The sequence below is a fragment of the Cryptomeria japonica genome, chromosome 8 (assembly GCF_030272615.1).
Source record: "Cryptomeria japonica chromosome 8, Sugi_1.0, whole genome shotgun sequence".
NCBI lineage: Eukaryota > Viridiplantae > Streptophyta > Pinopsida > Cupressales > Cupressaceae > Cryptomeria > Cryptomeria japonica.
The window spans coordinates 178,958,472-178,968,892 of record NC_081412.1 but is presented as its reverse complement, the minus strand read 5'-3'; the positions used below and the strand labels follow the sequence as shown (position 1 = coordinate 178,968,892).

Here is a 10,421-nt window from a genome sequence, read left to right as displayed (position 1 = left end):
GACTCCAGTGAAGAATTTGATACTTTCACAGTTGAGGAAATAAAAGGAAATGTTGTCTCAGACATCCTCAATCAGACAAAGGGTATCGAACAATCGGTGAAGGAAGCTAACAAAACTAAGCTTTCCGATCAAGATGAAGTGTTAGTTGAAGACATTCCTTATGAGGATACACCTCATAGAACCTTATTGACACCAACTCCTAATCTCTCTCAAGAAGGAAAAGAGGAAGAAAATAAGATAGAGGAAGATAAGAGAATAGAGGAATGAAAAGAGGAAGAGAAGAAAAGAGAGGAAGGAAAAAAGGAAGAGAAGAAAACATAGGAAGGAAAAGAGGAAGAGACGAAAATAAAGGATAACGCAGTATTGATGGATACCCCTCTGGCAAAGAGGAAGTTAGACTTAGATAATAAAAGTGAAAAGAAAAAGGTAAGAATCATCACAACAACTAGCTTAGAAGTTGAGACTTTAGAAACAGAAGAAGGAATAGAGGAGGAAGAAGAAGGTGACTTGGTCATTGATATAAATAAAATGACCCCCAAACAGTTGATGAAAGTCTCAGAAAAATTGAGAATCCAAGCTAAAAAGGTAAAAATGAGAGAAAAGAAAAAGAAGGCAAGAATCCTCACTTCTGCCAAAACAATTCTCTTTGATCTCATCTCGGACATTGCAATTGATGATACTACGCCCATTATTGATCGATTGGATACTCTGGTTAAAGAAGTCAGTTTAGAGGCAACCGATCTAGAGAAGGTTGCAGTTAGGCAATATGAAACAAAGTGAGGAGATAACCTAATGGAGTAGATAACAATTGGAAAAGTTGCTCTTTCCACTAGAACAGAAGAAGTTAAAACCATACTGTAGCAAGTTGGTCAACTACTGATGAAATCTTCAAAATTTCTTGCTTTAATCAAAGACTTGGAAGATAAAAAAAATCAGATTCAAAAGGAGATTCAAGATATGGTAAGCTCGTTTGATCCCCTTAGCAGTTCAACATCAACCTTTATTGGAAAAGTCAAAATGCTCAATCATAAAATCAGAAGGTTGAAAGATGAAGAAGACAAAAGAAGTCTTAGTTTGTTAGAGCTCCAGTGCTATTTAGAACCAATTATTGATTTCATGCAACTGAACATTAATGAAGCAGACTGCCTAATACACGCACCTGACTGTAAGACAGTTGATGATATGGAGGTCTTCATTGCATTCTTACATGCCCACTTCACCACCATGAAACAAATTCAATCTTCATGGGAATCTTCCTTGAAAGTGGTTCAAGAAAACTTTAAAGAGTTTTTTTGCTTTATTTTGACAAATTTTCTTTTGGATAGTCTTTAATATCGATGGCAAAAGGGGGAATTTTGGAATCTTGTCAGGAACAAGGGCCAGAGCTGGCATAATTTTGTAGCAGTTTGTAGTATTTGCCACCAATGCCAAAGGGGGAGTTCGTTGGTATTTTGACACTGTTTTGTATGACTGATAAATGGTATGGTTGTCATTTTTGGCAACATCATCTCCTTAGTCTTCACAGTCCATTAGCAGTAAGTAGACCGACAAGCAGTGAGTAGACCGACAAGCAGTGAGTGGACTGGCAAATAGTAAGAAGATCGAGTAGCGGTGAGTAGATCGACACAAAAGAGGTTCACCGACTAAGCAAAGAATAGACCGGTATACAAGAGGAAATCGGCTAGACAGGTTTTGATTGGTACATCGGAAGAGTTGGTAACAGACAGACTTGTAACGTTCAGTTACAACTAGCTAAATCAACTTGTTCGACTATATTGACAGAGATTCTTGCATGATTTCAAAGGCATAATTTAAGGCCTAACAACAGAATTTTGAAAGGTATGTTTTTGAGGGAAAGTTGGCGATAGACTAAAAGGGTCTATAAATACACTTATCTCATTCTTGAGATGGTTGTTGTCAAGGTGAGTTAAGATAATGTGAAAGTGGACACAGGGGGAATTTTAAGAGATTACAGAGCTAAATGACAGAAGACTGGTAGAGTGGAGTTTCACTGAGTGGTAACTCAAGTGATAGAGGACCGACAATGTGATATTCAAGGATCAACGAATCAATAGAAAGAAGAGTTGATAGTGCATTCAGGAGATCAGAGTTGTGTAGAACAGACACAACTGATGCAGATCTAGGGTGATGCTTCAGTGTGTTCTGACCAAGCTAATGAGTAGTAGTTTTAGAAGATCATCCATCTGTTGCTTTCTAACAACTGCAACTTAAATCCCTTAACTGGGTGGACTTTAACATGTCCCATTGTAAAAATCCCTTAATCGGGTGACATCTTGGTTGATGTTCTAAGTTGTTTAACCAGGCTACCTTTAACAAGGTAAAGGCACTAACCGACCTTGTTCAAAATCCTTTAACCGAGTGGCACCTAACAGTGTCTTTGTAATCTCCTAACATGGATGGCTCTTAACCAGGTGTACTTCAAAAGAGTAAAAATTTTGTGAGTTCCTACTCACACCGTGGTTTTCTCCCTATTGGGTTTCCACGAGATAATTCAGTGTCTTTGTGTATCTTTTCATGTATGCTTAATCTTTTGCAGTAAATGTTTGCATTGGTGAATGGTTAATTAGTTCAAACTTAAAATAAAGTTTCAATTGGTTAAAACTAGTAATGTACTAATTCACCCCTCCCCTCTCAGTACCAGTTGGGACTAACATAGATATCCTTACCTCTCCTTGCATCTCTCTCTCTCTCTCTCTCTCTCTCTCTCTCTCTCTCTCTCTCTCTCTCTCTCTCTCTCTCTCTCTCTCTCTTTCTCTTTACCACTATATATATCTCTTTATCTCTCCCTCTTTTTATTCTTATTTTCATATCGCTCTACTTCTCCTCTATCATCTCTCTAAATATATGCATTTCTATATCCATCTCTATATCTCTCTCTCACTCTCACACACATACACTACCTATTTCTCCCTCCCTACCTCCATCTCTATATGTCTCTCTCATACACTCCCCATTTCTCCCTCCCTATCTTTATCTCTATTTTTGTCTCTCTATCTTTTTGGGCTCTTTCTCTCTATTACTTATCTCTATCACCTCCTTTAACTCTCTTTCCCCCATCTATCTCTACCTTCCCATATTTCCCTCTCCCTCTCTCTCTTATTCATTCCATCTCTCTCTCTCTCTCTCTCTATATATATATATATATATATATATATATACACACACACACACACACACACACACCTCTCTTCCTCTCCCTTTCCCTCTCCCTCTCTACCTCCCTATGTCTCTCTATCTGTATCTCCCTATACTCTATCTATTTCTTTCCATCTTCCTCTTTCCCTTTGTCTCTCTAGACATGTCTCTCTATCTCTTTCCCTCTTCCTAGACTTTTATATCTATATGTGTTTGCCTCTTTATCTGTATCTCTCAAAAATTATTCTTTCATCTCTCTCTATCTCTATCTTATTATCTCTTCGTCTCTCTCTACCTCTCTCAATACATCACTCTCTGTCTATATCTTTATCTTTCTATTTCTCATGTTCTCGTTCTCTCCCTCTCTTTATGTTTATCTCTTCCATCTCTATGTATCCCTTTCTTCCATCTCTTTTTATCTTTCCCTCTCCTTCTCTCCATATCCCTCTCCTACATCTTCCTCTCTATCTTCCTCTCTATCTGTATCACTTATCTATATCTCTTTAACCCCCTCCCCCCTCTCTCTCTATCTCACTCTCCCCCCTTATATCTTTCCCTATCTCTGCCTATTACAAACATAAAATGAGCATGTTGGTAATGGATCCTAATTAACAATCTGATTTAGAGGTTCTATTTCAATCATGTTTGGATCCATGTAAGTGGATGCATAGATGATTTGAAGCTCACTTCTCCATTGAGACCTTTGTATAATGTTGACCACATTTTTTTAATTGACTTGGCATAGCTCTTATGTGTGCTCATTGCACACCAAGGTGTGATTGTTAGATAATATATTTATTTGAAAATTATGGATTATTTGTTGTGACATTTATTTTTTCACACTCATGCGCTGATTTTTAATTATCTTGAATTTTTTCTTTATTTTATTTTATTTGGGAGTGGTTAGGAAATTATCTTATAGTTCATCTTGGTTTGAATGTAATTCATTTAACATTTATTAGTGCTACTTTCAAAGAGAGTGATTAAAAATAATTATTGAAGTTTTATATACTTTATATCTAATACAAATAGAAAATAATCAATCATTACACATTGTAATAGAGTATATAACTTACATATCTATCTTGAATAGACACTTCAAAAACATCCAACTTACTGTTCAAAAAGAAAAATTATATACAAATAAAATAGATTGCTCAATAAAATATCTCTTAACATCTTTTACATATATTATTTTACAGACAAATATATTATTACTAACATCTCTTATAACATAATTAATCCATCTCCACATTTAAATTTATTGAAAGCTACATTCTACTATAAAATATAACCCATTTTTTCTTATTTGAGATGAACTAAAAAATAAATAACATAGCACACGATAATAGACAAGAGCATTCTCTATTTTCCTTGAAGTTTTGACAAAGTAAGACAACTTAGTTTTATACAAGTCTTAGATGCACAAACTTCTATATGTAGATTCTAAAATATATAGATTTTCTCCAACATCTTTAGTATTTCCCAAAGATAGAAAGTTTGATTACATATCATATTGTTATTGAAAGTTAGCTTCTTTTGATTTAGCTATGTTTTTTTGCACGTTCCACTCTACATTTGTTTGTCTTGTTCCTCTATTCTAATGTATAATATTTAAATATTTGGTTCTTATTCAATTTGGGGATGATAATTGGTCCAGGGGGCTCATCTCCTTGTGGTGCTTTTTGAGCTTTACGAATGTGTCATTTTGTGATTCACTATTAGTTGATATACTTTTATTACTAAAATTTGATGTATTATATTCATCTTTTCTATTGATATTTTTTTAAAATGATTTCAAATTTTTCGTGGCATATTCTAAATTTCTAAAAAAATTATCCAACTTTTCATTTTATTTTTCAATATTGTCCTCCTAAAAATTCAAAGTTCTTATTAACTCTTCTCTTTGTGAACCATTGTCCCTACTAATTTTAGTACTCTTAGATCTACATTGAAATTCGAGAGAGTTTGTGATTACCAATCCTTCAAACACGTCTAAAATTGTGATCTTTAGATTTGTAATTAATTCCCTAATTAAAAAATCATTAATTGACTAAAAACTCATACATTAAATCTCTAACTAACTACTCTTGCTTGATTTCTCTCTTATCTTAATTTACTCTTCATACTCTTTTAGTTGTTTGTGCATCCATGTTATATTTCAATTCTATTAATTCATTAAGGAACTATTGACCAAATTTTTATTTTCAATGTTTGTCTATTCCATTTTATTTGATGGTTCTACCTCTTTTAAGACTAGTTTTTTTAATGATTGATCACTTATATTATGAAACATGATAATAATGATAATTATTAAAAATAATTAAATGAAAAATAGATTATTAAATTATTTTTTAAAATATTAAATTATAATTAAAAATCTATATTTTTTTATGAAATTGATTTTAGAAAATATGAAAAAATAATTTTAGAAAGATAAAACCTTTACATTATGAAATCAAAGTAATGATAATATTAAATTATTAAATTAGTAATTTAAAAACAAAAAGTAAAAATAAAAATCACTTTTAAAAAATTGGTAATATAAACTTTAAAAATATAGTTTTTGCCAATATCTGTTTGTCTGTTATATTTCCAGACATTTAACCTTTGCTTATGTTGCTGAGTGTAGCCTATCTGTACTCAGCGCCGAGGGGCTGGATAACCATTGCAACGGTCTGTTTTGTTTTTTTTTGCCCTTTTTTATAGAATAGTGCCGTTGATGAAAGGGCCTATCTGATTTTTTTTGCTTTTACAGAAAAATGCCGTTGATGAAAGGGCCTGTGTTTTTTTGCTATTTATAGAATAATGCCGTTGATGAAAAGGCCTGTGTTTTTTTGCTATTTATAAAAAAAAGCCGTTGATGAAAGGGCCTGTCTGTATTCTTTTTCTTTTTACAGAAAAATGTCGTTGATGAAAGGACCGTTGATGAAGGCAGTTGATTTCTGTATATATATAGAGGCAACCTTAGATCATTTCTACACAGTTCAATATCTGAAAACTGTGGGGTAGCACAGCTTGAAATATTTTTCTTTGTTTTGCAGGTCAAATGCGGCGCTTATGCTGAAGTTTTGGGTCGGCGTGGGGTAGCTCTGGCCTCCTGGCTGCTTCTTTAGGTTTTCTCGAAGGACAATTGTGGTTTCCATGGCACTGCGATTGGGGTTTCCATGGACAACACCACAATCGTCCTGGTGGCCACGGGGAAGCTCATGTTTGCCCAATTCTAGGAGGTCCTGTAAGTTTTGGTCGACAAGGCCATCTAATGCCTGAGGATGATCCCCAGCTCGGAAATCCCATTCTGTCCCGTAGGGTTCAGATTTTATTGCGCAACTTCATTTATGATTTTCCTGTATAATAATGTTTTCTTTTTATAGCGTTTGATTTTGTAGCATCCTGGCTATTTTATAGCGTTTGATTTTCTTTAGAAAATAAATTTATTCTATCCACGCTGTACTTCTTTCTGTTTTATTTTATTAATGTCCTTCCCTCTATTCTGTTATATTTTGTAATTAGCCTTTTTTTTAAATTTCATTTCAGATAATTACTATGAAGCTGCTCGTGTTGGTGGTTGTTAGATTTTATGAAAGAAACATATTATTACTCTATTTCTGACTTAGGTTTTTCTGTTCCGGGATCTAAGTGTTTTGAGCTTGAGTCTCATTTGCTTGAATTGTTACTGAAGGATTTGAAATTACCCTAGTTTTTTGTTCACTTGTTTTAATGGTATGGATTCTATTAGTCTTTTGTAAATTTTGTCTAAAACGAGTACTATTTTTTTTTCGCATGGACAAATTCTTTTTTTATTGTAAGTAAAAAACATGTAGCATCCTGTCTATTTCATAGCGTTTAATTTTCTTTAGAGAATAAATTTGTTCTATCACTTCTGTGCTCCTTTCTACTTTATTTTATTTCATAGCGTTTGTCACCCTTTTTTTAATTTGATTTCAGATAATCTCCATGGCTGATTTGACTATGTACTCTATGCGTTATCTACTTTCATAGATGGTGACCTTCATTTGGCATGGTCTAAGCACAAGCAGAATGGAGATGTAAGACACATTTATCTATGTTTGTATTTCCTTTTTCCATGAATGTGTGATTGAAATTGCTGTAATTGTTTGTTCAGATGTTATAATGGTAATTTAACATTTTCTTTATTTGGTGATATCACTCATTTTCTTACCATTTTTTTACAATTTTCCGTGCACCCTCTGGTTTTGTGGTTTGTTTTCTCACGTGATGATACCCTCATGAATATTGTGGCTGAGATGTTCTTCTCTAGGGTATAAAGTGGCTTTGTCTGCAAAACACCTTACCTTCACCCGTATTTTTGTTGCTGCACGAACTCTGTGAAAGTACAACCTATGTACAGGAAAGAATGTTAATATGCAACTAAGTTAGAAAATAGACGATTAATTGTACAGCTAGAAATATTAATTGTGAAGATATTACTTCCAACAACCTTTTTGTTTGCATTGTTTTCTTCTCCTCAGCGCTTTGTTTTCTTGGTTTGGAAATTTTGTGTCTGCTCTGTTGAAGTATGTTGAGCACTATTTTAATTCTCTGGCTGGACAAATTCTCTTTTTATAGTAGTACGTGAAAAACATATGCTATACTGCTATGGTAACCTAGTTAATTGAGGTTGTGATGGGTCATAAATTTTATTTACCAGTAAACTCTGCTAATTGTTCTTAAAATAAATTAACGAAGTTGTTCTTTCTTTCAGGACAATAATAAATTATTATGAAGTTGTTCATATTAGTGGCTGTTAGATTCTATGAGTTTTTATTTTTCTCTGACTGCATCTTTATTTACTGTATTGTGTAATATAGGTGACTCTGTAATGCTTTGGGTGAACAAGTTGGTCCTTCCAATTATAATTTCTCTGTTTCTGACTTGGGTTTTGTTGTTCTGAGATCTAAATTCTGCTATTTTGAGTTTTGAGTCTCATTTGCTTTGAATTGTTATTGAAGGATTTGAGGAAATTGACATTGTAGATAAGAAAATTTTGTTTGGGCAGAATTGTATTTTGTCTCTTGTTAGATAGGCCAATTCTTATGTCATTACAATCCTTTTATTAGCAAGATTTTATTTTTAGCCCCAAGGGGCCTGATAAGTTGTGGGTTGGGCTTTTAAGTCTACCGTGGCTGGCATATGTTGTGGTTATTGCCCTGCATCTAGGAAATAGTACCTCATTGGTTGAAAGTAAAATAACTATTTTATAGGGCCTCAAGGCTGTGGCCCAACTCTAAACTTTAAGCAGTCAACTATGGCTGGCATATGTTAGTTATTGCCCTGCATCTAGGAAACAACCCTTCTCAAGTGGGATGGACTTGGAAAGGTTCTGAAGGGAAATGAGCTTATTGATTAGTCAGATTGATATTAAATTTGGAAGCAATACTATTATAGAATTTCAATGTTATTATAGAATTTATAGTATGATAGAATTTCTTTATAAGATGTTATTTAGCCTACAAAGTCAAGATTAAATTGTTGAAACCTCGCAGGATTAGGAAATAATACCTCATTGATTGAGAGTAAAAAAACTATTTTATAGGGGCCTCAAGGCTGTGGCCCAACTCTAGACTTTAAGCAGTCATGTTAGTTATTGCCCTGCATCTAGGAATAACCCTTCATAAGTGGGATGGACTTGGAAAGGTTCTGAAGGGAAATGAGCTTATTGATTATTCAGATTGATATTAAATAGCAATACTACTATAGAATTTCAATGTAATTATAGAATTTAGAGTATGATAGAATTTCTTTATAAGATGTTTTTTAGCCTGCAAAGTCTAGATTAAATTGTTAAAACCTGGCAGGATTAGATCATTTTGTTATTGAACTAGTTGGCAACATTTTTGAAAATATAAAACGTTAATTAATTGCACGGTCTTATGGGGTCCCCTACTGAGCTAGAAAATTCTTCGAGATCTAATCCTCATACTGTCCAATGGGGCATGGGGCATGGTGTCAGATGATTTAATGATCATGATGAGTGGCCAATTTAAATTCTGGTGGTCAATGGCTTTTTTCAATAGTCTAGTGATTCTGATTCGCTTAAGGTGGATTCCTTTCTTCTTGTTTCTGAAGATAGTGCTAGCTATCCTAGTGTCGATGACAAAGGTGTCTATTCCAATGTTGGTGTTTGAGTTTGTCCTAGTGGAGATGTTTAGCCTGGTGGAGGTCACTCCTATTGTGCTCTAGATGTATTTGTCTCTCAGGAGGAGGGGAAAGGTATTGTTGCAGTGTGGTGTGCATATTGATCTTGGGCTTTCTTCTGATGGTGACCTGGATCTGGATATTTCCCCTCTGTTGGTTGTTCTAATAAGAGGATTATGGAATGTGTTGATTATAGACTTAACTCATTGGAAAAAGATATGAAGTCCTACATTGACAAGTTGGATAAGAAATGTGATGACCGTTGATCTTAGGTGCTTTTATATGGTATTAACTGTTATTATATGTACTGGTTATATGGTTCTGGGTCCTAAGTAATATGGATGAGTTAATATTTGTGAATTCTGAGTCTTGTCACAGCTGAGTTGAATCTTTATTATCAGTTGCTTGAATGTGCTGTATTTGTAAACTATTTTTTTTTTTAAAGTAGCATTCTATGAAAGGCATCAATTTAGAAAAACCCCGTTTGGTGGATTGAAAATTAATGTCAGAGATATTATTTTGTAGTTCATATAATATAATAAGAATATAAATATAATATAAATTGTTTGCTCAGAGAAAGGTAAGAAAAAGAGGTATAGATAAAAATCATTTCAATTGATAATTTTTTTAATCAAGTGTAGGTAGAGGGTGGAAGAGTCTTTTTTTAGCCATTGATTTTATTAATAATCTATTTTAATGATTTGATATTTTAATATTAATTTTATTTTTTTTAATCAATGATAATATAATAAATATATATAATGAAATTTATATTACATTTTTAAAATGTGAAAAAATAATATAATAATAAATAAATAAAAGGAAAATAATATTGATTTTTAAAAACCCGGTTTGGCAGATTGAAAATAAGAGGATCTGGATATTTCCCCTGTTGGTTGTTCTAATAAGAGGATTATGGATGAGTTAATTTGTGAATTCTGAGTTTTGTCATAGCTGAGTTGAATCTTTGTTATCAACTGCTTGAATTTGTAAACTATTTTTATTTTATTTTTAAAGTAGCATTCTATGAAAGGCATCAATTTAGAAAAACCGGGTTTGGCATATTGAAAATTAATGTCAGATATATTATTTTGTAGTTGATGGTT

General features: G+C 33.3%; 1 long non-coding RNA gene across 1 annotated transcript; it reads left to right on the top strand.

Moving 5' to 3' along the window:
* Positions 1 to 5,748: 5,748 nt before the first annotated feature.
* Positions 5,749 to 6,609, top strand: LOC131048409 (uncharacterized). The gene is made up of 2 exons (XR_009106414.2): positions 5,749 to 5,832; positions 6,201 to 6,609. It is a non-coding gene; the product is annotated as an uncharacterized LOC131048409 (long non-coding RNA).
* The last annotated feature ends 3,812 nt before the right edge of the window (positions 6,610 to 10,421 follow it).